The 25679-nt window shown below is 39.6% G+C and overlaps 1 protein-coding gene across 5 annotated transcripts in view; it reads left to right on the forward strand.

Annotated features, from left to right (window-relative positions):
- Positions 21937 to 25679, forward strand: part of VPS54 (VPS54, GARP complex subunit) — a 122102-nt gene continuing 118359 nt past the window's right edge. The window contains exon 1 of one of the 5 annotated variants that reach the window (XR_002342640.1): positions 21937 to 22454. The gene's annotated coding sequence lies outside the window, so the exon portion shown is untranslated. The remainder of the gene's footprint in view (positions 22455 to 25679) is intronic. The other 4 variants (XM_021087458.1, XM_021087460.1, XM_021087462.1 and 1 more) reach the window with 4 other exon arrangements.

The raw sequence follows: 25679 nt of genomic DNA on the forward strand, positions 1-25679 counted from the left end.
AAGCCATATCTGAGACCTACACCGTGACTCATGGGCAACACCAGATCCTTAACCCACTGAGCAAGCCCAGGGATCAAACCAGCATTCTCACGGCCACTAGTTGGGTTCTCCGCTGAGCCACAATGGGAATTCCTGGTAATGTTCTATTTCTTGACATGAGATGTAGTTACATGAATGTTTTCAATTTGTGAAAATTAACTGAGCCATAAGTTTTAATGTATATATGTTATACATTAAATATCCTTACTTGTTAGAGAAACATATTAATGTTTTCATTGGTGAAATAATGAAGTAACTAAGATTTTATCTTAGAAGACTTCAGGAAAATAATGAGGCATGGGATAAATGAAATAAAAATATAAGATGTTAGTTTTTAAGCTGTGCAACAGACAGCAGAAAGTTCATTATTCTGTTCCACTTTTGAGTATTTCAATTGTTTTATAATAAAAAAGTTAAAATGAGTAAAATTTCAATCTTAGGATAGGGAAATTTGTAAAACCCAAAAGTTGTAAATGAAAAAAAAAATGATGCCTTCAACATCCATTCCAGCCCCCTTCTTCCCTGCCTCCTATTGTAAAGGCTGTAAAGTAAATGCTGGCTTTGTGAGCCCCCAGGCAATGAGCCTGTCTATGTGACCTAATGCTGGTTTACTGAGGCGTAGGCAGAAATCAAACATTTTTAGCTACATACACAAGCAATACAAATACAAATTAAAATGAGACATCATCTATTTTTCACCTATTAGATTGGTAAAGATCAAAAAGGTTGACACCAAGTGTCAACAGTTCAAGGACAAAGTTGTTCTTCTACTCTATTGGTTCATATAAAATCTTTTGGAAGGGAAATCTGGAAGTATCTATCAAGATCTTCCTGAAAGCAAAAGCAACAATTGAGTGGTAAGAGGGGATAGGAAGGACACGAGTAGAAGAATCTATGTAGAGTCAAATTGTTTAATTAGATGACTGACTAAATGTAGAAGAAAGGGTACAAAATTACTGGGACATTAATAGAAATAGGAAAGTTAGGAATAGGCACTTGTTTGGGCACTTAAATAATAAATAATCCTATTTGAAATATGTTAGCTTTTCTGTTACTTCACAATGAAGGCAATTTTTGCAGTTGCTCTAAATCTAAAGCCTAGAATGTTAAGACATATACTCATATAGAAGATGAATAATTTCATCAAGCAGCAATCCAGAAATTTAACAGGAAACAAACTGAGAGAATGCTATTTAGCCTCAGCCATAAGCAGGACTCCTTAAAGAAAATGTATTTCAAATAATGGTTAGAAACTCCCCTCTGCCCCATCCAACTGGCAAATATTTGATAAAAATAACCTAGATTAGTGGAGAGGTAAGGAAGTTGATAATTGTCATATATGCTGGTGGCAGTAAAAGTGATAGCAACCTCTGGGAGACAACTTGATAGCATATAGCAAAAACCTTAAAAAGTAAGCCTTTAGGCCATCAACTCCAATTCTATCTGAAAAGCTTATGCAAATATTTTAAATGTAGTTTTTGTGTTTTTTTTCATCAATGTAATATAGGCACATGGTTCTTAAAAAATAAATTATTCTAAAAGACTTATGTGGGGATGCAGTTGGACCTCTGCTCCATCTCTTACCCATACTGCTCTTAAAGACTGCCACTTTCAATCTCTAGCTGTTTTATCTGTTATTTACCTCTTTGTGTTGAAGTACTTTGCTCATTCAGCTCTTTCTTGATCTAGTTTAAGACATCCTGTTATGGTGGTTGAGGATTAAGCTCTGTTACTCAACTTCTGCCCTCACTTCCCTTCCACAACTCCTCCCACTAATTTTATCATAATCTTTGAATGTCACATGGCAAGGTTTTTGGCAAAAATGCCACAAGGCAAAAATGTTCTGATTAATTCAGTAGTTAGAATTTACACAATTATGATTAGAGATAAAGACTTTTTTTCAAGCTTCATATGGCTAGCAATATTTTTTTCCAAATCTCCAAACACAAAACCATCAATCTATCAGTTCCATTTTTTTCCTCAAAACAAAACAAAACCCCTGTCCTCTTCATCTAATCAGGCTAAATACCCAGACTTTGAGGCATAATTGTTCTTCTAGGACTTCTTTCACCATCCTCTGAGTCAGCTCCCTGTTTCCTGGACTCCTTGTCATCTTTCTTGGTTGACTCTCTTAAATTGCTGAAATAGTAATTTCCTTCTAATAGCAATTTCCTTCTGAAATAGTAATTTCCCAAAGCAAATTTTTGAGATCATGAATCTCTGAAAATGTCTTTATTCTACTCTCACACTGTATTAGTGGTTACATAAAAAAATCTTAGCTAAACATAATTTCACTACAGAATGTTGAAGATAATATTCAGTTGACTTCTAGAATTGAGTAATACTAAGATGCCTAAAGTTATTGTTTCTTCTTCCTTTTGCTGCAATCATTTTTCCCCTTTTTAGAAGCCCTTATAAATTTTATTCTCAGTGCTCTACTATTTCATCATGTCATTCTTACAGGCCTTTTTTCATTTGTTAGGCTGGATGGCTGGACTATGTCAACCTGGAGACTCACCTTCTTCACATCAGATAAAGCTTTTTGGATTTTGTTTATAATTTTTTCTTCTTCATATTTGTTCTGTCCTCTCTGGAATTCTAACTAGCTGAACAATGGAATTTCTGCTTGATTTTTTTTAAGTCTCTTACATTTTTATCCTACTTTTCATCTCCTTGTCTTCTTTGTCTTCAATATTCCCTCCTGATCTGCTTTGGGGCTTTATTTCTGTGATAATATTTTTAATTTTCAAATATCTTTTTTTTTTTTCCTGTATCCATATTATCTTTGTTTCCTCCAAGTTCCTTTTGTGTTTGTTTCTTTTTTTTTTTTTTTTTTCTGTCTTTTTTGACATTTCTTGGGCTGCTCCCGTGGCATATGGAGGTTCCCAGGCTAGGGGTCTAATCGGAGCTGAGCTGCCAGCCTACGCCAGGGCCACAGCAACGCGGGATCCGAGCCGCGTCTGCAACCTACACCACAGCTCACGGCAACGCCGGATCGTTAACCCACTGAGGAAGGGCAGGGATCGAACCCGCAACCTCATGGTTCCTAGTCGGATTCCTTAACCACTGCGCCATGACGGGAACTCCTGTTTGTTTCTTATCTCTGATGTTTTGGGCTTGTCTTAATTGCCTGGTGACCCTTGGGCCTGTGTTCTTTTTTTAAGTGAGAAAAATCAAGTAAAAAATAAACTGAAGGTCCTTGCTGGAGTGAAGGGAAAAAGTCAAACAATGGGCTTTCCTTAAGGTGATCATTTAGTACAGCTGCCTTTTTATTGACCAATTATCTAATACCACTATATGAAAATATTATTTTCTGAGGCTATTTGATTTCTCCATTGAAGAAGCCTCTATTCTCCTATTGTAAGCATTTTGTGAGCAAGGTATAGAAATGGACCTGGGGTAATATTCGACTTATTACTACTTGCTGAACTTGTTCATATATTAAATGTAAATCCACACTTAAATAATAGACTGAAAGTACATACACCACTATTTAAAAAATAGTTACCTCCTGTTGTGGATTCATGGATAATTTTAATTTTATTGTTTTTGTACAAAATTAATTATGTGATTTTAAAAAATATTTAAGTAAAGGGAAGCTATCTGAGACAAACCACCCAATTTTTTACGGAAAAAAGTTTTCAACAGATATTTCGTCAAAGAGGACAGATAGCATATAAGTACACTAAAAGATGTATAACATCTTTGGTTATTAGGGAAATACAAATTAAAACCAGAATGAGATGCCACTACACACTCACTAGAATGGCTTCTACAAACAAAACTTATAATACCAGGTGCTGGTTAGGATGCAAAGCAATTCTCATACATTGTTAATGGGCATGAAAATTCTGCAGAAACTTTGGAAGAGTTTGGCCGTTTTTATGATGTTACACACCTACTGTATGAGCAAATAATCCCACTCTTGGAATGTACCCAAGAGAAATGAAAGTATATGTTCATGGTAGCCAAAATGTAGAAACAAACCAAATATTCTTCAGCTATAACACCTCTGTACAATGGACTACAGCTCAGCAATTAAAAGAAGTATACTATTGGAGTTCCTGTTGTAGCTCAGCAGCTGAAGGACCGAACTAGTTTCCATGAAGATGCAGATTCAATCCCTGGCTTTTGCTCAGTGGGTTAAGGATCTGGCATTGACACAAGCAGCAGTGTAGGTCAACAAGTGAGGCTCAGATCTGGCATTGCTGTGGCTGTGGTATAGACCTGCAGCTGCAGCTCTGATTGACCACCTAGCCTGGGAACTTCCATGTGCTGCAGGTGCAGCCCTAAAAAGAAAAATAAATACATTATCGATATATCAACAATATGTATGAATCTCAAATGTATTATGCTAAATGAAAGATGCCAGACTTAAGAGGCTATGTATTATCTGATTCCATTTTTATGACAGTCTGGAAAAGGCCAAACTATAGGGACAGAGAATACATCTGACAGAGTGGTTGTCAGGGCTTTGTGGTGAGGGGTTGGGCTATCAAAAGGACAGCATCAGGTAATTTTTTTGAATGGTGGCATATTTCTGTGTCTTGATTATGTGATGCTATGCATTTGCAAAAATTATAATTCTGCATATCAGAGTATCTTTTATTGTATATAAATAAATATTAAAAATATAATTAAACCGTGTGTTTAATTACAAAAAAATACATTAGGAGGAGCTAAGTATTTCAAAAAGATCCTATACTTGGTTCCTCTAAATAGCGAGATTCCTCAGACATTAAAATAAAATTAAATTTATAAATTTGATTCATCTAAAGATTCTGAAATATAGCTATCATATGCTGTCTTAATGCTGACGATGCTTAGTGCACAATGCTGTAAGAACTGCATCTTTACTTAGCCTTTGAAAAGATGAGACATTGGTCAAAGAGAATTTGGGTAGGACAAAGTTACATCAATGCAACTTCAACTCTACTATCCATTCACCAAACACAAATTTATAATTATGTACAAGTATTTGTTGGTTGATTACCATCTCCAGGAAAGAAATGATAATGTAAAGAGATAAATCATGAATGTTATGCTTAAGGACTAGTGGGAGAAACAAGCCTGGTAATATAGACCTGTATTTCAGGGCAGAAAATGACTAGTGCCTCTTAAGAGGTGTGGAGGGAGGAAAAAGGGTAGAGGGTTGTTTTTTCTTAGTATTGAGCTCAGAAAAGACTTTCTGGAATAAACTGCATTTTAAAAACTTTTATTTATTTATTTATTTATTTTGCCCGAACCTGCAGCATATGGAAGTTCCCGAGCCAGGGGTTGAGCCACAGCCACCGCAGAAGCAATGCCGAGTAGTCATGTTGTGAGCCACACAGGAAGTTCCTGCATTTTAAAAGCTTTGAAGAAGAAGTTGAATTTGGATATGCAGAGTTGGAGGTGAGGTGGCTGGGAAGAGGCCTAGGGAAGGTAATTCAAGAAATGAAGAAAAAACAAAACAAAAAGAAACTCAGAGAATTTTTTTTTTCCAAATAATGAGGCAGTAGCTATGAACACACCAACTCTAGTTGTCATCATCATCGTTCCCCTGAAGGATCTGACATATTGGCCGCTTTGCTTACCATGCTAATTTCCAAACTTACAATAGCTATTGTTGTGTTCTTCCAGCAGTATCATCAGTGTTAGCCAATCAAATTGTTGAGTTCTAATCACCTGAAATTTGTTATTGTTGAGTTTGTCATTAAATGCTAATGTGTATGATTACTCAGTTAAAAATAGGTATTTTATTTCAGCCTTTTCCTCCATGCCCCCCTCTTTGCCATTATAAATAATACCCCTTTAAAAATGTCTCATGAAATTATCCTTACTTCTCTACTACGTCCGTTAATATTAAACTTGATTGTAAATTTTCTTCATGTATTATTCAACTAGTTTAAAAGGAAGAACAAATCAAGTTTCATGTGTCCTCTTTAATTGCAATTTTCAGTACCTCAATCATGTTCCTTTATATTCTTTTCTCTTTTACAGGCTAAATAATCATTTTGAGTCAGTTGCTGCAGTGAAACATGAAACATGATCATTGAAGAAGCCTGCAATTTAGCAGAAAATAAGGTACACCAGAATCTTCTGCTCCAGCTGTACATTGAGGATTCTAGTCTCTTTGAAAATGGCCTTACAGTTTAGTTGCTATAATTCTTCCCTTAAACAAGTTTGCAAAGTTTTTCTTTAAGGAATTATACTTGCCCAAAACTCCAGGGAGCTCACAATAGTCTTAAGATGAAACACTGCCTAACCACAATTTGTGGGAAATGACATGTGCTTGTTATATGAATTTTCTGGTAAACCCTTCAATCTTTGTATCTTGTTACATGATTTGGAATTTTAAGTTGCTTCATTTTTGGAAACTGCTGTTATTGAGAGACGGGTGTGTACTGCCAGTTGTTGTTTTGGGTGAACCCTGGATGATATTGTGTTGTTGTTGTTGTCATTTGTTTCTTTCTATGGAGGGCAAGTGCCCCCCCCACACACACCCACCACCACCTCTCTGTCTCTCTCTGTCTCTGTCTCTCTGTCTGTCTCTCTCTCTCTCGTGTGTCTGTGTGTGTATCTGTGTGTCTGTGTGTATAATTTAAGGTGCCAGTTAATGCTAGTTAATTGGGTTCTAGTTAAGTTCTGGTTTTACTGTTGCAGCCCAAATTACCTCAGCTCTAGAGACACTCAGGATAAACTCCCTTATTTTTTCTCTCATAGTAACTAAACCTTCTAAATTAAAAAATATTATTTACAAAGCTATGCCATCAAACTCTTTGTGAAACCATTTTGTTAACAGCTATCAAAAGCCCTTATAGGAGTTCCTGTGTGCTCAGTGGTTAACGAATCCAACTAGGAACCATGAGGTTGTGGGTTCGATCCCTGGCCTTTCTCAGTGGGTTAAGGATCCGGCGTTGCCATGAGCTGTGGTGTAGGTCACAGATGTGGCTTGGATCCCGCATTGCTGAGGCTCTGGTGTAGGCTGGTGGCTACAGCTCCGATTCAACCCCTGGCCTGGGAACCTCCATATGCCATGGGATCAGCCCAAGAAATGGCAAAAAGACAAAAAAAAAAGCCCTTCTATTCTTCACTTTGCCCATTTAATGCCTGGTGGTTCTGAATACCTACGATCCTTTGGAGTACCAAGAGAGAAAACAGACTATGGCATATGAAAAGGATACGGGATATGGTGGCAGATTTAGCAATGACTTGCACAGGCCTAAGCCTGAGACAGCGAGAGAGATGGGTGGCATATCACAAAGGCACCACTGCTACCATTAATCCATCCAGCATTTTTTTAAGTCTACCACGTGCAAGTACTGTCTCTTAGAGGGATAGGCTGTGGAGCAATAGTCTAATATGGAAACTAAGAGGCCTGCTAACAGCTTGAACAAGAGCTAGTGTACTGTGAATGCCATGTCCATGACCCAGGAAATAAATGATATGACAATTGAGAAGAGGAGGATGTCATTGCTGACTCAAGGATAAGAGAACATTTCATCCAAGAGATGACATCTGAACTGATCTTTGAAGATGGGATAGGATTTTGGTAAGCAGAGATGGCAGAGCCTTTGCAAAAACAAGGAGGCAGGAAAACCCAAGTCTGTTGAGGAGCTGAGAGGAAAGATACTTGAACGTGAATAATGACAGGCTTAGAAAGGCAGGTGGGATCCAATTATAGAAAGCTTTTGTAAGCTGGAGTTTGTACCTTATCCCAAATAAATGAACATTTTTTTTTTTTTGCTTTGCTTTTTAGGGCCACACTTGCAGCATGTGGAAGTTACCAGTCTAGATGGCAGTTCAGAGCTGCAGCTGCCAACCTATGCCACAGCTCACAGCAACACTAGATCCTTAACCCACTGAGTGAGGCCAGGGATCAAACACACATCCTCATGGATACTAGTCGGGTTTGTAACTGCTGAGCCACAACGGAAACTCCCAAATAAATCACCTTTTTTGACCAAGGCAGTGGCCAAGAGCCCAGACTTTGGCATCAGATAGATCCAGGTTATCTTGACTCCACCTAACTATGTATGATCTTGAACAAGTCACCTACCTGACCTCTCCAAGCCTCAGGTTAATAATCTCTGTCTCACGGGCTGTTACCAGAATTAAATGCAATTGGGATATGAAGCACTCATTCATTCAGAAAATATTTATTGACCCTCCACTGTGTATGTCCCAGTGAGCTTTGTACTGGTGATACAGAGATACAGGCCAAAGCCTGTCCTCAAGGAACACATGAGGCAATGGGTAAGACAGATAAGAAAATAGAAAATTACTGAATAGTGTAAGCAGAGTCAGAGGAGCTGAGGAACTCAGATCAGGAAAGGAGATGGTAAAGAAAGCTTACCAGAACAGGCAGCCCTCCCGAGGCACCGGAAAGGAGCCTCTAAGGTGGGTAGAAATAGAACTTACTGGAAGATGTGGTTCTTTTTATTAAATGTTTTGTTACATTGTTTCCAGCAGATACAGACATTTAAAACTATAAATGGATTTTTGTTGTAATTTTTTGAGTGATTGGTTTAGGCTTATCTCAAAGCTAGAGAAACAGGGAGTACACTACTTCTCAGCTAATGAAGGTGAAGAAAAGACTCTGTTTGCAATGGTGTTAGCAGAGGAAGAAGTAAGCAAGACAAATCCCTAAAACATGTGTGCTAAGTGGAAGAGACGAAAGGGAAATTGACCAATATGAAGCAGCAGATCTGGCTTTTCACTTGCAGGAGACCTGTGTGCACGTTCCCTGGGTTTGCAGCCTACATTTATTTCCTTTTCTGAAATGGGGCCCCAGTTTTTTGTTTTGTTTCATTTTCTTTTCCTGGAGAACCACATATTTCCTCATTCTTAATTTTTGTGTTCTGGTGAAGTTGACTCTATTTTATTCCGGTTTTAGGGTTGCTTGTGATTCAGGCGTAGCCCGTTAGAACCTCACACTGGCCTCAGTGATTGGGATGGGTACATCACCCAATCGGAGCCAGAGAGGCAATCTGGAACTTTCACTGAGCCTGTAAGACTCAGCAAAGGAGCCTATTTAGCCTCTGGTTTGAACATGGGCCGTTGTAGACTAGGTGCTGCTGGCAGACACCCTTTGGCCCGAGATTGAAGCCAGCCAACACAGAGGAGAGCAGGGATCCTCACAGTAGAATGTGAAGTCCATGAGGGCAGGAAGCTTGGCTTTATTTTTAAATCTTTTTATTGAAACATCACTCACATACAGAAAAAACACAAAAAACTGAGTAAAAAATTATTACAAAGTAAATACACACAGTTAACTACTACCCAGATGAAGAAATAGAACAATAGCCCTCTTTGTATGCCTCCCAGTTACTACCCCCCTCTCCTCTTGACTATTAATACCATAGTTCTGAGTTTTCCAATTTTGTGTAAATAGAAATATAGTACTCACCCTTGTGTGTCTGGCTTCTGTCACTCAAAATTATTGTATTTTTTTATGTTTTTATGAACATATACATGAATTTTTATTGGCTATATTTCTAAGAGTAGAATTGCAAGGTCATAGAGTACAATGGGTATACGTACATGGAACTTTAGAAGATGTTGCCAAATTATGTTCCAAAGTGATACCATAAAAATTTTTAAAAATTAAAATAAAAAACCAAAGCGATCATACCAATTTACCTTGTTATGTACCTGTTGCACCACATCCTAGGCAATGTTTGGTATTTTCAGTTTTTTTTAAGGGTGGATGTATAGTATATCATATTGCATTTTCCTAATTACTAATGAGATTAAATACCTTTTCATGTGGCCATTTGAATATCCTTTTCCACAAATCGTCTGGCCTATTTTTCTGTTGAGTTATTTGTCTTTTCTTTTTTGATTTATAGAAGGCTTAATTTTTTTATTTTTAGCTGATACACTAATACCATACTATATTGTATTGTAGTTTTATAGCAAAAGCTTGGTAACTGGTAGAGTATGCCCTTCTATCTTGTTCTTTTTAAGAGTATTTTGGCTATTCTAAGCCCTTGGCATTTCCATATACATTTTAGTGCTAGGTTTCTATTTCTCTCAATAACTTCTATAGCTTTCTATGTAGAGAAGTCTTGCATTCTTTAATTAGATTTATTCCTAGGTATGTGATACTTCTGTGTAATTATAAATAACAATTTTTAAAAACTTTCTCTTTGCTGCTGATATATATAGAAAAATAATTGAATTTTATATATTGACTTTCTATAGTGGTTTTACATTGTTGCATAACAAATTATCACAAACCTCACAAACCTAGCATCTTAAAAAACAAAATTATTATTTCACTGTTTTCATAAATCAGTTGTCTGGGTGTGAGTTAGGTGGCTCATGTGCTCCAAGTTTTGCCAGGCTGAAATCAAAGTGTCAGCCATGCCTATAATCTCACAGCAAGCAGTATGAGAATCCTCTTCCAAACTCACTGATTATTGGTGCAATTCAGTTCCTTGCAGTTGTAGGACTGAGGTTCCTCTTTCATTCTGGCTGTCATCCACTTGCCACCATCAGTTCCTAGAGACCACTGCAATTTCCTGTCATATAGTCCTCTCTGAAACATGGCATTTTATTTCTTTAAGACTTGCAGGAGACCATTTCTCTTGCTTCAATATCTCCAACTTGAGACATCTCTGACCTGTAAACTCTTTTAAAAGGGTTCACCTGATGAGGTAGGCCCACTAGGATAATCTCCCTTTTGATTACCTAAATTTCAACTGGCCTTGATTACATCTGAACAATTCCCTCACCTTTGCCACATATTATAACCTAATCATGTGAGTGAAATCTCACCAGAATGCAGGTACGCCCACACTTTAGGGGAGGGAATTTCATAGAGTTATGAATATCAGGAGACCAGAATCTCGAAGGACAACTTAGATTTCTACCTACCACCCCTGTATCCAACAGCCTTGTGGCTAATTAATTAATATATCTGTACATTTGTTGAGATTTCCAAAATCACATTTATAGTATCTAAATATAATTAATTTTATTTATTCCTAATTTTTATATTGTTAAAATGTCTTAACTTATTTTACTGGCTGGCACCTCCAGTGCAATGCTAAAAAGAAGTAGAGAAAGTGGGTTTGTTTTTTGTATCATTGTATCTCTAGTGCTTAAAATAGAGCATAAGACATAGATTTTCAATAAATATTTTCAAATGAATAAATGAATGACAGCAAAGCCGAGAGATGGGGGAAATTGGTTCCTGCTTGATCATTTGAGCATCTAAATATTAACATGTCCTATGTCATCCCTAACCATGGACTTTGTAATAACATGAGGTGATAAATTATCCCCTCCCCACACTACCCTCCCCATTTTTTAAAGCTTAATCCAGATTTTTTGGTCAGATTCAATCAAAAGTTGTAAATGATATTAGCTCTCTTGACCCATAGAATAACATGAGTGAACAAATATTTGGGAGGAAATTATTATGCTCAATGGAGTTACATTTTTTTTTTCCTTTTGAAGAGCACTTCTGGGAATTCAAAGATGTGCAAATATGTACCATATTAAGAAAACCCTCCCCCATGGAGTTCCTGTTGTGACTCAGCAGGTTAAGAACCCGACCAATATCCATGAGGATGGGGGTTCACTCCCTGGCCTTGCTTAATGGGTTAAAGAACCAGCATTGCCATGAACTGTTTGTAGGTCACAAACTCGACTCAGATCTGGTGTTGCTGTGGCTGTCGTATAAGCTGACAGCTGCAGCTCCGATTCAACCCCTAGGCTGGGAATTTCCAAATGCTGCAGATGTGGTCCTAATAAGAGAAAGAAAATAGAAAAGAAAATCCTTCCTCACATCCATTTACCACTCTCCTTCTCCCCCACCCTCTTTTTACAACTATGCTTCTAGAAATAGTTTACTCATTCTCTGTTCTTTCCATATAACAGTCCTCAACTCATAATCTGCTTACAATTCTACTGTCTACCAAACTTGCCTTGGTGGGATCAGCAGTGACCCTCACGCTGCTAAATCTAATGCGCAACACATCTTATTTGCCAGAGTTGACCACTCCTAGCTTCTTCCAAAAAATTACTTTGTCTTCTGTGAGTCCACAGTCTCTTGGCTTTTCTCTTATTTCTCTAGTTCCTCGTTCTAGTCTCTGCTAGTTGCTTTTTCTCCTCTCAGGACCTAATCCATTAACCAGAGGCCTATGGTGATCACCTGGAATCAAAGCAGCACTCATTGGTATGCTTCAGTGAGCCAGTTTAATCATAGAGAAAAAACCATTTATATAAATGTTTTGTTGGTTCGTCAATTTGATACATGCTGATGTATGCTTGTGGTATGGATCTGTGGCCAGTGTAACCTCCTCCCTTCTTTTCTCTTCCCTCCTCTTTATTCCCCTATTGTCTCTTTTCATCTCTATGCTCGCTTTCAGAAATCTCATACACCACCATCCTTTCAATTATTAACTACATATTGACAGCTTCTGAATTTATATCTTCATTCAGGTTTCTCTTAGTTTAGACCCATATATGTAACTGCCTTCTTAATATTTCCAGATAGCTGGTACATAGACATCCCAAATTAGACATGCCTATTACTAAATTACGGTGCCAGATCTTTTCCTCCTCCAATGTTTCCTACCTCATTAAAAAGTCCCACTATCCTGGACTTCCTGTGTAGCTCATAACAACAAAAAAAGTCTCACTATCCTCCCAGTTGCTCTTGTCAGGAACTCAGGAACACATCAACTTAGGAATGATCCTTCCCAGCCACCTATTTCTTAGTCCCTTTGTCCAACCATTCACCAAGTACTGTCAATTCTGTCTCCTAGGATACTTATCCATCTATCTACTGCTCTTTGTCTTTACTTATACCTCTTTAGCTCAGCATGTGGACCACTCAGACACTGTGTTACTCCGTTCTGATGCTGTACCAAAATACCATATATTGGGTGGTAAAACAGACCATGTTATATGTCTCTTAAACAACAGACATTTATCTCTAGCAGTTATGAGACCCGAGAAGTCCAAGATCAAGGTGTTGGCAGATTCAGTTCCTGCCTTACAGATAGCCACCTTTTCTCTGTGTCTTCACAGGGCGAAAAGACAGTGACAACTCTCCTCGAATAAGGACACTAATCCCATTGTGGGGGCTTGACCCTCATGATCTCATTCAAACTTAATTGCTCTTCAAAGTTCCTATCTCCAAATACTGTCACATTGGGGATAAAGGCTTCGACATATGAATTTGGGTATGGGAAGGCACAAATATCCGGTCCATAACAGAAACCCTTCTAAGCGCTAGTGGCACACTTGGTGATCTGAACTAATTCCCCACAGAGTGGGCAAACCGATTTTTTAAAAGCATTCTTGTGTCATCTCTTTGCCCAAAACCCTATAATAGCTTATAATGAAGTTCAAACTCCACCATGACCTATAGCTCCCTGAATAATTCTGGCCGAGACCTACTTCAGCCTTCTCTCTGTTCCCTCTGCTTACCTAGCTCATTCATATCTCAGAGCTCCTTTCTGTTGGCTGTTTCCACTACCTAGGACTCTTCATGACTACTATTCCCCTTCTCTAGCCAATTGGTATTCATTTTTCAGGTTAAATGCTGCTTCCACAGGCAAGTATTCCATGTTCATATACATTAAGTTATGCTTACCTTCACAAGTTCCCATAGCTTCTCTTACGTTTCCAACAGCATCCCAACTGTTGTTGAATAATTTCCATAGCTATTTGCTTAATGTCTCTTTTCTGTACTCCCTTCTCCAACCCACCCCAGATTGTGACTGCTTTGAGAGCATGATCTTGCTTATTACCATGAGCATCTAGGACCCAGAAACATCTTTAATAAATATGCAGTTCGAATGGATGTTTGGATGTCTATTGGAGAATGAAGATGACTGCAGGGGGTTAGGGAGTATTGGTGTAGGAACATTTTCCCTACCTCTTCATTACAAGATTTATAATCAAAATACTTCTTTCATCATTAAGAGGAATCATTATTTTGTCAAAAATTAATCTCATTCTGGGGATAAATGGTGAGTAACTGAGGTAGTCTCTGATAAGATGGGACAAAAGGCAGGCAGCTCAGGCAGCAGTAAAGAATCTGATAGAGAAGAGAGCCATTTCCCTCTGGATGCCATTAATCAGAGAGATAATGCTGACCACCTGGAATCAAAGCAGCACTCACTGGCACGCATCAGTGAGCCAGTTTAATCATAAAGACAAAGCCATTTATACAAGCTTTTTGTTTGCTCACTGATTTGATGTTTGTTTTAGGGATCTCTGGGAAAAAAAAAAAAACTGTCACTAGTCTTTCAATTTGTAAGAGACGCAAAAAATACTTGTGTTTTGTAAATGTGTCTTGTATGCTCACTTTACCACTTCTTTTTCGGTGCATACTGAGCTGCAAAGTAAAGTTAGGATAAACTTCGAGGAATGGAAATAGGCTTTTGCATATTTATAAAGGAGGAATACACAAAAATAAGGTATACATTTTCTAAAATACTGCATATTTGCAACCAAATATGGGAACTGTCTCTTGGGATTTGTGAACTGATAAAGAGTACTTAAAATAATAAATTAATCTAGTGATTATTTCCTAAGTTATTAAATAATTACCCAGCAAAGTCTTCCCTACAGGGTTTTTTTTCTTATAAGTAATAAGAACCTTCAAATTCCACACTTTAAAGAAAGCCTTGAATTTTTTTTGGAGGAGAAGGGGAATCTGATATTTTTTGGATTAAAATAATAGGTAATTCCACTTAATGTAATTCTTCATTTCTTTGGTAATTTGTTGCTGTAGCATTCTCCTAATATAATGTATGACAAAGAGCATGGGACTGGAAGTCTCTAAACCTGGCATCTGATTGGAAATCAGTTGCCACTACTAAAATGTTATCTGTCTCAGCCCTTTGGACCTCCATTTCCTCATCTGGAAGTGAACCACCTCTTCTGTTCTAAAAAGTCTTCAATTTCAATGATGTTTTCTTCCTTGAGATTGAAATCAGATTATGACTGAAAACTTTTTATTAATGCTCAGGAATTCACAGAAGTAAGGAGAACAAGGAAAGAAAACACAGATATTTTACTTCCTGGTAGAATGGGAACCAAAAAGACCATACCGTGGTATGAAAATTAAAGCCATGTGAATGGTGAGAATGTTTAGTCTAAATGTATTTTGAAGGTAGAACTAGGAGGATTTTTCTGGCATGGTAGATGTGGACTGTGAAAGAGTCAAGTGTGATTTCAAGGCCATCCATTAATTTCATGAATTACTACTATTCATTATACCAAATACCATTTACTAAGGGGGGGTGATTCATATTTATTTTTTTAATTCAATGAGTGTTTAATGAAAGTCTACTATGTGGTATATGGTTCCAGATTCTGTAGGATATTTTTAAAAATACAATAGTAGCAACAACAGAAAATCCTGTCCTGGAAATATTTATAACTTAGTTAGACAAAGCCTCCATAGATTAAAGAACAAAATGAAATGAACCAAATACTGTATAAAGCAACATAAGAAAAAAATAATGGGACTAATCAAATGGTATAACAACTTCTCTAGAGAAATGGTCCAATTTGTCAGGATATGCCCAACTTCTGATTGCTATACTCCCCTAATCTATTCAACAGTTTATTCACTTTCAATGTATTTTTTAACAGCACTCATGGGTTTCCTATTCCAAATGCAGCCAGCTATGCTCTATGGTTGACCTCTGCTCCAGGAGGAATTACATAAAAGCCTTCATTTCTGAAGTAGGAATTATCTGTTTTATGTGCCCTTCTCTTGCTGTTGTTGTACTCCTCACGGTTTGGCTGAGAATTTACAATCTTACCTTGTCCTCTAGTTCCTATTTGTCCAACTTCTGAATTGCAAATTTTCATACTTCTGACTACTTATCTCACTTGTGGCCCTTTGGTTTACGAGGACTTTTGAGATTTTGTGGCTTCTCATGCCTCACTTCACCCACCTCATTCATAGCCATGGCTTGCTGCTTCCTGTTCTGTGGTTTTCATTAACACAGCTTTCCTAATAATAATGAGATAGTAAAGATTGTAATAAGGGGAGTTCCCATCGTGGTGCAGCAGAAACAAATCCGACTAGGAACCATGAGGTTGCGGGTTTGATCCCTGGCCTTGCTCAGTGGGTCAAGGATCCGGTGTTGCCATGAGCTGTGGTGTAGGTTGCAGATGAGGCTTGGATCTGTCATTGCTGTGGCTCTGGCATAGGCCGGCAGCTCCAGCTTCAATTAGATTCCTAGCCTGGGAACCTCCATATGCCACGGGTATGGCCCTAAAAAGACAAAAAGTTCAAAAAAAAAAAAAAAAAAGATTGTAATGAGTATGAGAGATAACATTTTTAAGTACTGATTATGAGCTAGGTACTATGTGATGCTATTTAAGTATTCTTTAAATGTAATTCTTACAGCAGGTCTGTGAGGTGGGTACATCATTATTCCTTTAAGAAGCTGAACTTTCGAGAACTTAACATGCCCAGCTAGAAAGTGGTAGAGCTAGAATGCAAACACAGAACGCATGAATACTGCTATACCATAACATGTTCTTTTGTATCATATGCCTATTAAACATGATTCAGAGGGAGGGGGAGAAAAGCCAACTGGACAAAGTTCTCTAAACTCTCAAAGCCTCTATGTCTAATAATTATTTTTCTAGTGTTATGGATTTATCAGTTAAATTTACCTAGTTGAAGTTAGAAATAACATTTGCAATACAGTCCTATTTTTAAAGATACCGATGCTAGAGTTGGTTTTACATGGACCTGAACACAGGTACACACACATATGCTCTGCATACAGGGTAAAAAAGTAGCAATTGAAAGTAGAAATGACAGCAGGACTTCTAGTAAACCAAGATTCAAATAAAAAAAGGAGGGAAAAGTAAGAAAACTAGTATGTGTTTATGGAGACTTTCATGTTATCAGTTACTGTGTTAAAATGCTCTTTTAATCCTTACAACAATTCTATTATTATTCTCACTTTACATAGGAGAAAATTAAACTGTGAAGAGGATATTACTCCTATACTCCTATTTGGGAGATGAAGAAACAAAGGATTAGAAATTGTGATCAAAATCACATTGTTAAAAGTGTCAAAGCTGAGTTAAAAACCCAAAGTTAGCTAAATTCCAAAGCCTATGGACTTAATCACTGCAGATGGTAAAGAGACTCTGGGTAGCCCCCATGATTCCCACGTCCTGGTGTTCACAACTTTGTGTAATCCCCTCTTCTTGAGGGGGAACAAAATTTGTAACTTGCTTCTAAACCATAGAACAAAGGCAAAGATGATAGACTATCACTCTATTGTTAGGTGGCTCTCTTTGAGAGTTTAGAGATGCTCCTGGATGGCTTGATGAAGTTAAGTGGTCACGCTGAGAAAATCTATATAGCAAGGAACTGCAGGAGACACTTAGGAGCTGAGAGCAGCTTCCAGCCGGCAAGAGGCTGGGGTTCTCAGTCCTACAACTGCAAGGAATTCTGCCAACAACATGAATGACCTTGAAGGCAGATTCTTCCTTAGTTAAGCCTCCAAATGAGAACACAGCCTGACTACTGCTTTGATTGCAGCCTTGTGAAACCCTGAGTAGAAGACCAAGCTAAGTTGTGCCCATACTCCTTCCTCATAGAAACTGTAACATAAAAAATTTGCATTATTTTAAACTACTAAGTTTGTGGTAATTTGTACTCAGTCATACAAAGCTAATACACCATGCTACCTTGGTTTTCCCTATGCTTGGAGTACAGTACGTTCTTTTTTTTTTGTCTTTTGTCTTTTGTCTTTTTTTGTCTGTTGTTGTTGTTGTTGTTGTTGCTATTTCTTGGGCCGCTCCCGCGGCATATGGAGGTTCCCAGGCTAGGGGTCAAATCGGAGCTGTAGCCACCGGCCTACGCCAGAGCCACAGCAACTCGGGATCCGAGCCGCGTCTGCAACCTACACCACAGCTCATGGCAACGCCGGATCGTTAACCCACTGAGCAAGGGCAGGGATCGAACCCGCAACCTCATGGTTCCTAGTCGGATTCGTTAACCACTGCGCCACGACGGGAGCTCCCTGCGCCACGACGGGAACTCCCCAGTACGTTCTTAAGAAATGGTAGTTATTCTTATGGTAGTCAAATGAAAACTTGGAATATCAGAGTCAAAGAGAAATGTAACAGACAAAATTAACAGTTAATTGTTTCTAGGAGTTCCCACTGTGGCGCAACTGAATTGGCAGTGTCTCTGTAGCTTGATCCTGATCCTCGGCAGGGCACAGGGGGTTAAAGAATCTGGCATTGCAGTGGTGCAGGTTGCAACTGCAGCTCAGATCTGATCCCTAGTCCAGGAACTATACATGCCATTGGGTGGCAAAAAAAAAAAAAAAAAAAAAATTATTTCCAGAGTAAGCTGATTTAGAAGACACTAACAGGAGTTCCCGTCGTGGCGCGGTGGTTAACAAATTCGACTAGGAACCATGAGGTTGCGGGTTTGATCCCTGCCCTTGCTCAGTGGGTTAACAATCGGGCATTGCAGTGAGCTGTGGTGTAGGTTGCAGACATGGCTTGGATCCCGCGTTGCTGTGGCTCTGGCATAGGCTGGTGGCTACAGCTGTGATTAGACCCCTAGCCTGGGAACCTCCATATGCCATGAGGCACTCAAGAAAAAGGCAAAAAAAAAAGACACTAACTGAAAACTTGTATATTACTCCCCAAAATTATTGAGTGTACTATCATGTGAAATATTATATTTCTAGTGTTGCTTATCCATACATTTAGTTTTAACATCTTACACAATACGCACAGTAAATTGGCCAGTAGTCCTATACTAGATATGGAGAAATATTAAAACATAGTTTCAGGTTCCTATTACATTGTTATAAATTGTGGGTTTTGTTTTGCTTTGTTTTGTTTTCTTTTTACAGCCCCACTGGAGGCATATGGAAGTTCCCAGGCTAGGGCTGAATCAGAGCTACAGCTGCCACCTATGCCACAGCCACAGCAACTTGGGATCTGAGCTGTGTCTGCAACCTCTACCACAACTCACAGCAATGCTGGATCTCTGACCCACTGAGTGAGGCCAGGGATTGAACCAGCACCTTCATGGATACTAGTTGGATTCATTTCTGCTGTGCCACAATGGGAACTCCTAAATTGTGATTTTTTTTTTTTTGAGCACTGTAGCATTTTAGAATAGCTTAAATATGATGTATTAAGTAATGCAGGGCAAGGGATCAAAAAATGAAACCCTGATGAAACTACTACCAGCATAATACTCTCAGTGCATAAGTACATATGGATTTTGCTTACCAGTGGTAGTTTATACTAAACACACAATGTAATTCCACATATTTAGCTATCAAGTAGGTTAGAGAACCTGAATGGGTTTCCCTTTAATAGATTTAAGTTTTGCTATTGTGAAAAAAAGAGGGGCTAGTGCTCATATCTAACTAAACTGCAAAATGACTTCTCTGATTATTCCTTCTGCCAGAGCCCCCTTTCCTTTCTGTATTTATATTGGCATGTGAATGTACAGTTTCTGTTGAACAAGTCATTAATAATGGTGTTTATTGATTGACTGAACATGTTAACCTTCCTATTGCCACGTATACAAATATATGCTGAACATATGGCAAACACAGGCATAGGTCCTTTATAGGTGTTGCAGAAAATCTGCCTGTTCTTCATCTAATAAGAATATATGGGAGTTCCCGTCGTGGCGCAGTGGTTAACGAATCCGACTAGGAACCATGAGGTTGCGGGTTCGGTCCCTGCCCTTGCTCAGTGGGTTATCGATCCGGCGTTGCCGTGAGCTGTGGTGTAGGTTGCAGACATGGCTCGGATCCCGCGTTGCTGTGGCTCTGGTGTAGGCCAGTGGCTACAGCTCCGATTTGACCCATAGCCTGGGAACCTCCATGTGCCACGGGAGCGGCCCAAGAAATAACTAAAAAAAAAAAAAAAAAAAAGAATATATGAACCCTGATGACTAGCAGCATTCATAATTCTTTACAGGTTTAATAAATATTATGCAGATATAGCATTAGTAACAGTAGCTAGATATTTTCTTCATATTTCTTTTGAAGGTAATGAAGATTTCTATCAGTTTTTCTGGAAATTAACACTAATAATATATGTAGATATTTGTGATTTGGCTTTTTCTAATACTGAAATGATTCAAAGTATAAGGGAACATATTAATTAAAATTTATGTACTTCTAAATTAAATTATCCAGTTAACAGCTTTTTGTTTTGTTTTGTTTTCTGCAAATCTGACCATCAGCATTTACTTTTATGTTTAGGTCCATGATTATGAATTATTTGTGGAAAAGTAAAAGTAAAATCATGCTGGATCCCTGAAAGAACTAAGTGCAATAATACACAATGTGTATTTTCTTCCTATGATATGTTATCTACAAATGGATAATGAGGAAAGCAAACCAGTCTGACTTGTTCTAGTGTCAAGGAGATTCTTTATGGCTATTCCCTAACCCAAGTGCCAACTAGAGCAACTTGGAATCTTTTTTAGAACAAGATGGGTTATAAATGCAAATATTTTTAGAAGGCCAAACCACCAGGTTTAATACAGTTTTCAAACTATTGTTGACTTCCTGATGTGGTTTCAAAATATAGGAACCTGCTAAATCCATTACTTAGTATATATAACCTATGAACTGATTTTAGACTTAAAGTGAAATTATTTTCCTCTCTGCCCTTTGACAAAATTTGGTGAGTCTTTCTTTGATATATTCATAATATAAGGTCATTTGGCTTTATGAGATCAGAGATTGAGGAGGATTTATCATTTTACAGTTAAATATAGTTCACATTGGAGGTTGATAGTCTTACTCTCCTTATTATAAAACTGTAAAGAATTGAATTTAGAAAAACATAATATAAGAATTTCCTCTCACCTATTTTTTGCTGCTTGCTTCTCTTTTGTTCTTCCTTTCCCCTCAACTTTAGCTCTTTAGTGGGTAAAATACCGTTTCACAAAGTGTTATGTTTGCAGTTTCCAGAATGACTTCTTACTAGTGAAATTTGCATCAACTTTTTTTCTCCCCAACTGTTATTTTCACTTTTGATTTGTTTAAACAGTCTTATAAATGCCTGAAATATTGATATTTTTAAGCAAAGATATGGTTTCAAAATTGAAAGAAACCTTCCTAAATTAAGACATAAGCACTCAAACGGCCCTTTCCTCTCTTTTAAAAAATATTCTAACATACTCCCTTTCTTGTGGATTTCATTTCACTGGATTAAGATTACTAGCCCTCTGAAACCGGGCTGAATTGGATTACTGTCAAGAATTACAGGGAGGTGGTATTAAAAATACACACTTCAAGTATCTCAAATAGCAGGAATGACTGATTTCAGCGCCAGAGAAGTGTGATAGGTGCCTGGGAGGAGGCCCTGGAACTAGGGGAAACTTTGGAGAAAGACTGGGTGGGGGAAGGCTTCCATAGAGAGACTATGCACTGTTTCCGGAGTCCATGGATTGTTGGGGAAGGGGTGACCTTAAACCTTTCAAAGGACATGTAATTGGGAAACTCAAAGTGAACAGCCTTTCACTTTGAAAGTGTGAAAGGAAAGGTGGAATGTTATGGAAGTATCTACTTTAATATGTGCTGGGGACTTTGAGATGTTTGGAGTCGGTTGGTCTGGGGCGTGGGCGAGGGCCACGCAGAGGGGTCGCGAACCCGTCCGGGGGAGCGGCCGGCGGCACCCGGCTGCTCCAGAGAGCACCTCGGGGTGGGGGAAGGGAAGGGTCGTGGGGAAAAGTCGAGTTCATCGTGAGTTTCTGTCTTTGCGTGGAGGCCTCTTAGAGGAGGCGCCGAGCAGTCGCGCGGGGCATTCCCTGCTCCGGGGGAACGCCAGCGGCGCCCGCGCCCAGCCCGGCCCTCTCCCAAGGCTGCGAACACTCCCCCCCGGCCTGGGCCGCGGCCCGCCCGCCCCGGCGGAGCCGCGCGGTGGATTGTGGGCTGGGGGCTGCGGCGCCCTCGCGGCGGCCTCTGGAGCAGTCTCCCCGGACCTGGCCGGGCCGCGGCAGGCCGGCGGGGTGAGGGGAGGCAGTGGAGCAGGGAGCAGAAGCTCTAGTGGTAGTGGTCGCAGCGCGGCGGCGGAGGCGGCGGTAGCGGCTCCTCTGGAGGCCGGGGATGTGGGAGAGGCGGTGGCAGCAGCGGCGGAGGCGGCGCTGCGGACCCGGGGGAAACTGCTGGCTGACAGGACACCCGGGAGAGACGTGAGGGAGCCGCCGCTGCCGCCTCTTAACCCTCGAGCGGAGCTGGGCTCGAGAGGGCGACCCTTTGCTCCCCCGGCTGACGAGCCAGCCGGCGCGGGGCGGGGGCGGGAAGCCGGGCTCGGGCCCAGCGGGGCTCCGGGCGGCGGCGGCCGCGGAGCAGCAGCCTCGGCGCGACGTGGAGGGTTGGAGGCGGCGGCAATGCACTAGGCCTCGCTCTGGGGCGGCTGCCCGGGACCCGCAGGTAGGTGTCTGACCGGCCCCACCGCCCCCCAGCATTTCGCGCGTCCCCTCCCGCCTCCCCCCAACCTCCGGTGAGAGAGGACCGAGACCCCACCCCCTCTGTCTCCTCCCCGGCCCAAGCCGGCGGAGTTTCTCGGCCACAACTGACGGGCGCCGAAGCTTCCATTCCTGCTGGCCGCCTTCTCCTCCTTTTCCTTCTCGCTCTCGCTGTGGGATCGGCCGGCAGCTGTGTTCCTCACCTCCAGCCCGCGGCCGCGACGCCGCTCTTTTCCCTTCTCAACCCCTCTCGGGGATCCGGGCTGTGGAACTTCCACCACCCCCTTTAGATGCTCCCCCCAAACTTTCCCTTTCTTTTCCCAGCTGGGCCCTTAGCCCTCTTTTGATCCAAAGGGGTAATTTAAATTGAAGGAAAAAAATCATTTGTCTTCTTGGCCAAGGCCAGCCAGAGAATAACTCGGTATATTTCACTTTGGCACTGTAGCTCACAATCATTTGTTCAATAATTAATTTTTTTCAGTTATGCTTCTTTCCATCTCTGCGTTGATACAAAGGCAGGCCTCCCCTGCCGTCCTGCCATTGACAAGGGAACTTTTGCCTGCCCATATAATTAACCACTTGGTCTGTCCTTGTGCTGAATTCGGGATGCTCTTTATAAAATTTTGGCTGACCCGGGTTTTTTCGTTTTGTTTGTGGGTTTGTTTGTGTGGGTTTTTTGTTTGTTTGTTTGTTTGTTTTTTTGAATTCCCCTTTAACTGGTTTTATTTTGGTCTTTATTGAGGCTCTCCTTACTTTCATAGAATTAACTTGGCATGTTTTTGTGTTTTGTTTTTAATCGCTTCTATTTCTGATTTGTCAAACCCCAGGGTAGTCTTAATAGTAAATGCTTGCAAGGCAAGTGATGTCATGATAGTATATTGGGAAATGTGTTATTGTGGTAACTTAAACTGTAAATTTGAATGGACATCCAGGATGACTTTTATATCTGATGGATGGTTCTAGTTGGAAAAGTGTCTTGAGAGCCTTAATGACTTCTAAGCAGTTATGATAGAACAGATGGAATGATGGGATTTGTTTGTTTGACTGTGTTTGTATAGCAGTCAAAGTCTGATTTCCTAGAAGTGGGTATTAGTATTACCTGATGGTTCATAGTGGTCATCACTGCTTAGGATAGATTTTGGTAAAGTGATCAATATGTGCAGATTTTGGGCGATTGATAGTTATGGTTTGGGGGAATAGATGTTTGTGATTTTATTGTGATTTGGCTATTTTTGAATTATGCTCTCTGTTAATTTCAGAATTATTGCACCATCAGGACAGATATTACAAGAAGATCACTTTCAAAAGAAATAAAAATTGTTTTTATGGTTTTCTTTATGATGCATTATACATTACAACAAAACTGTAAAGACTGTTCATGTGTTGTTGATGATATATTTTGTTCTTGGAGAGGTATTGTTACTCTAACCTTTTGCTTTCTGAAGTGGTTTTCATTGCTTCCAAATTAAAGTTTACTGGGAAAGATGGAAAAACTTGCAAATGTTTGTTTCCTGGCAGTTAATTTCTGGATAGGTATTAAGTTTTTATGTTAGAATCAAAATCAAATCTAACATAACTCATGAAATGGCAAACTTTGCAGAATTTGTTCTTAGTCACATTCCTTTCCTATCAATAAAAGTTGATCAAAATTCCTTTTTCCCGTTTTTAGCCTTTTTTTTTTTTTTTTTTTTTTTGGGCTGCACCCATGGCATAGGGAGGTTCCCAGGCTGGGGGGTGAATCAGAGCTGTAGCTGCCAGCCTGTGCCACAGCCACACAGAGCAACACAGGATCCGAGCCCGAGCCTCGTCTGTGACCTAACCACAGCTGGATCCCCAATCCGCTGAGTGAGGCCAGGGATTGAACCCGCATCCTCATGGATAGTTGGATTTGTTTCCACGGCGCCACAACAGGAACTTGCTTTTAGCTTTTTAAAGACCTTTATTGAATAAAGTGCACTCATTTAAAGTGTTAAATTCATCAGTTTAAAAAAAATTAACATCACCATAATTTAATATTAGAACATTTTCAATCTGCCCATCTGCAATTACTCCCCATTCTCCTCACCCCAACCCCTAAATGTAGGTAACCACTAATCTACTTTCCATCACAATATTTGCCTATTGTGGTTCATTTGTATAAAGAGTATTAGCTCTTTGAAAAGTATTTCTTTTAAAATTAAATTCCATGTTTAGAATATTTGAGTCAAGAAAAGATCAACTGATCACTGATATTAATAAGTGGTGTTTTAAACAATTGACATGCTATTTGTTTGTATTTATCATAAATTACTATAAAAAGGGGAGGAAGAAAAAAGTTTGCATGAATGACTTCAGTGATCTCAAGAGGTAGTCTAGTCAGCTGGGAGTCAGTAAGGAAAAGTTGAAGGAGTGTTTTTGCCATTGGATGTTAGGGTTGGAAAAGACCTGAAAGGTCATCAGTTTATTTCCTGCTTGCTTTGCAAATAGATGGCAGGAACCAGATGAAGAAATCTGCAGAGTGGAAGCTTGAATCTCTAAGATGCACAGCTCAAGAATCACAATGTGACTATGGAAATGGTATTTTGCAATTAGAACTGTTTAGGTTCTATGTATGTATGTATGTATTTGACATTTCAGTAGCAGAACTGGACATTTCCCCAACTTTGGGATGGAGGGGAAGAGGGGACAACTATATCTGTATAGATGTGATCTGTGTTACAGAGTCCTCTAAGATGCTTTAGCCTAGAGGAGAATGGCATATGTATTATTTAGGTAACTTTTATACTATTACCATCTTATTTTTAAAAATCCAAATTTTAAAAACAAAGTCCTTTTTAAAAAGTTATACAGGGCTGGTTGGAGGGCTCCTTTTTCAAAGGCTCAGGGCCCTAACATCTAAACGAGTGGTACTCAAATGGGCCGTTTTGCCCTCCAAGGGACATTCGGCAGTGTCTGAAGACATCTTTCATTGTAACAGCTGAGGGTGGGGTGCTGTTGGCCCTAGGGGGGTGTTGCTAAATATCCCACGATGCACAGGACAAATCTTACCCAACCCTGAACCCAATCCCCCCAACAAAGAATTGTCTGACTCCAAATATCACTAATATTCTAAACCTGTGGTTTGCATAATTCTGGTAAGGGCCTGAACTAATATTCTTTGACTTCTATCACATGGGAAAATACTCTCAGTGGATTCTGTTTGGCGGGTTAG

The sequence above is a fragment of the Sus scrofa genome, chromosome 3 (genome assembly GCF_000003025.6).
Source record: "Sus scrofa isolate TJ Tabasco breed Duroc chromosome 3, Sscrofa11.1, whole genome shotgun sequence".
In the NCBI taxonomy this organism is placed as follows: Eukaryota; Metazoa; Chordata; class Mammalia; order Artiodactyla; family Suidae; genus Sus; species Sus scrofa.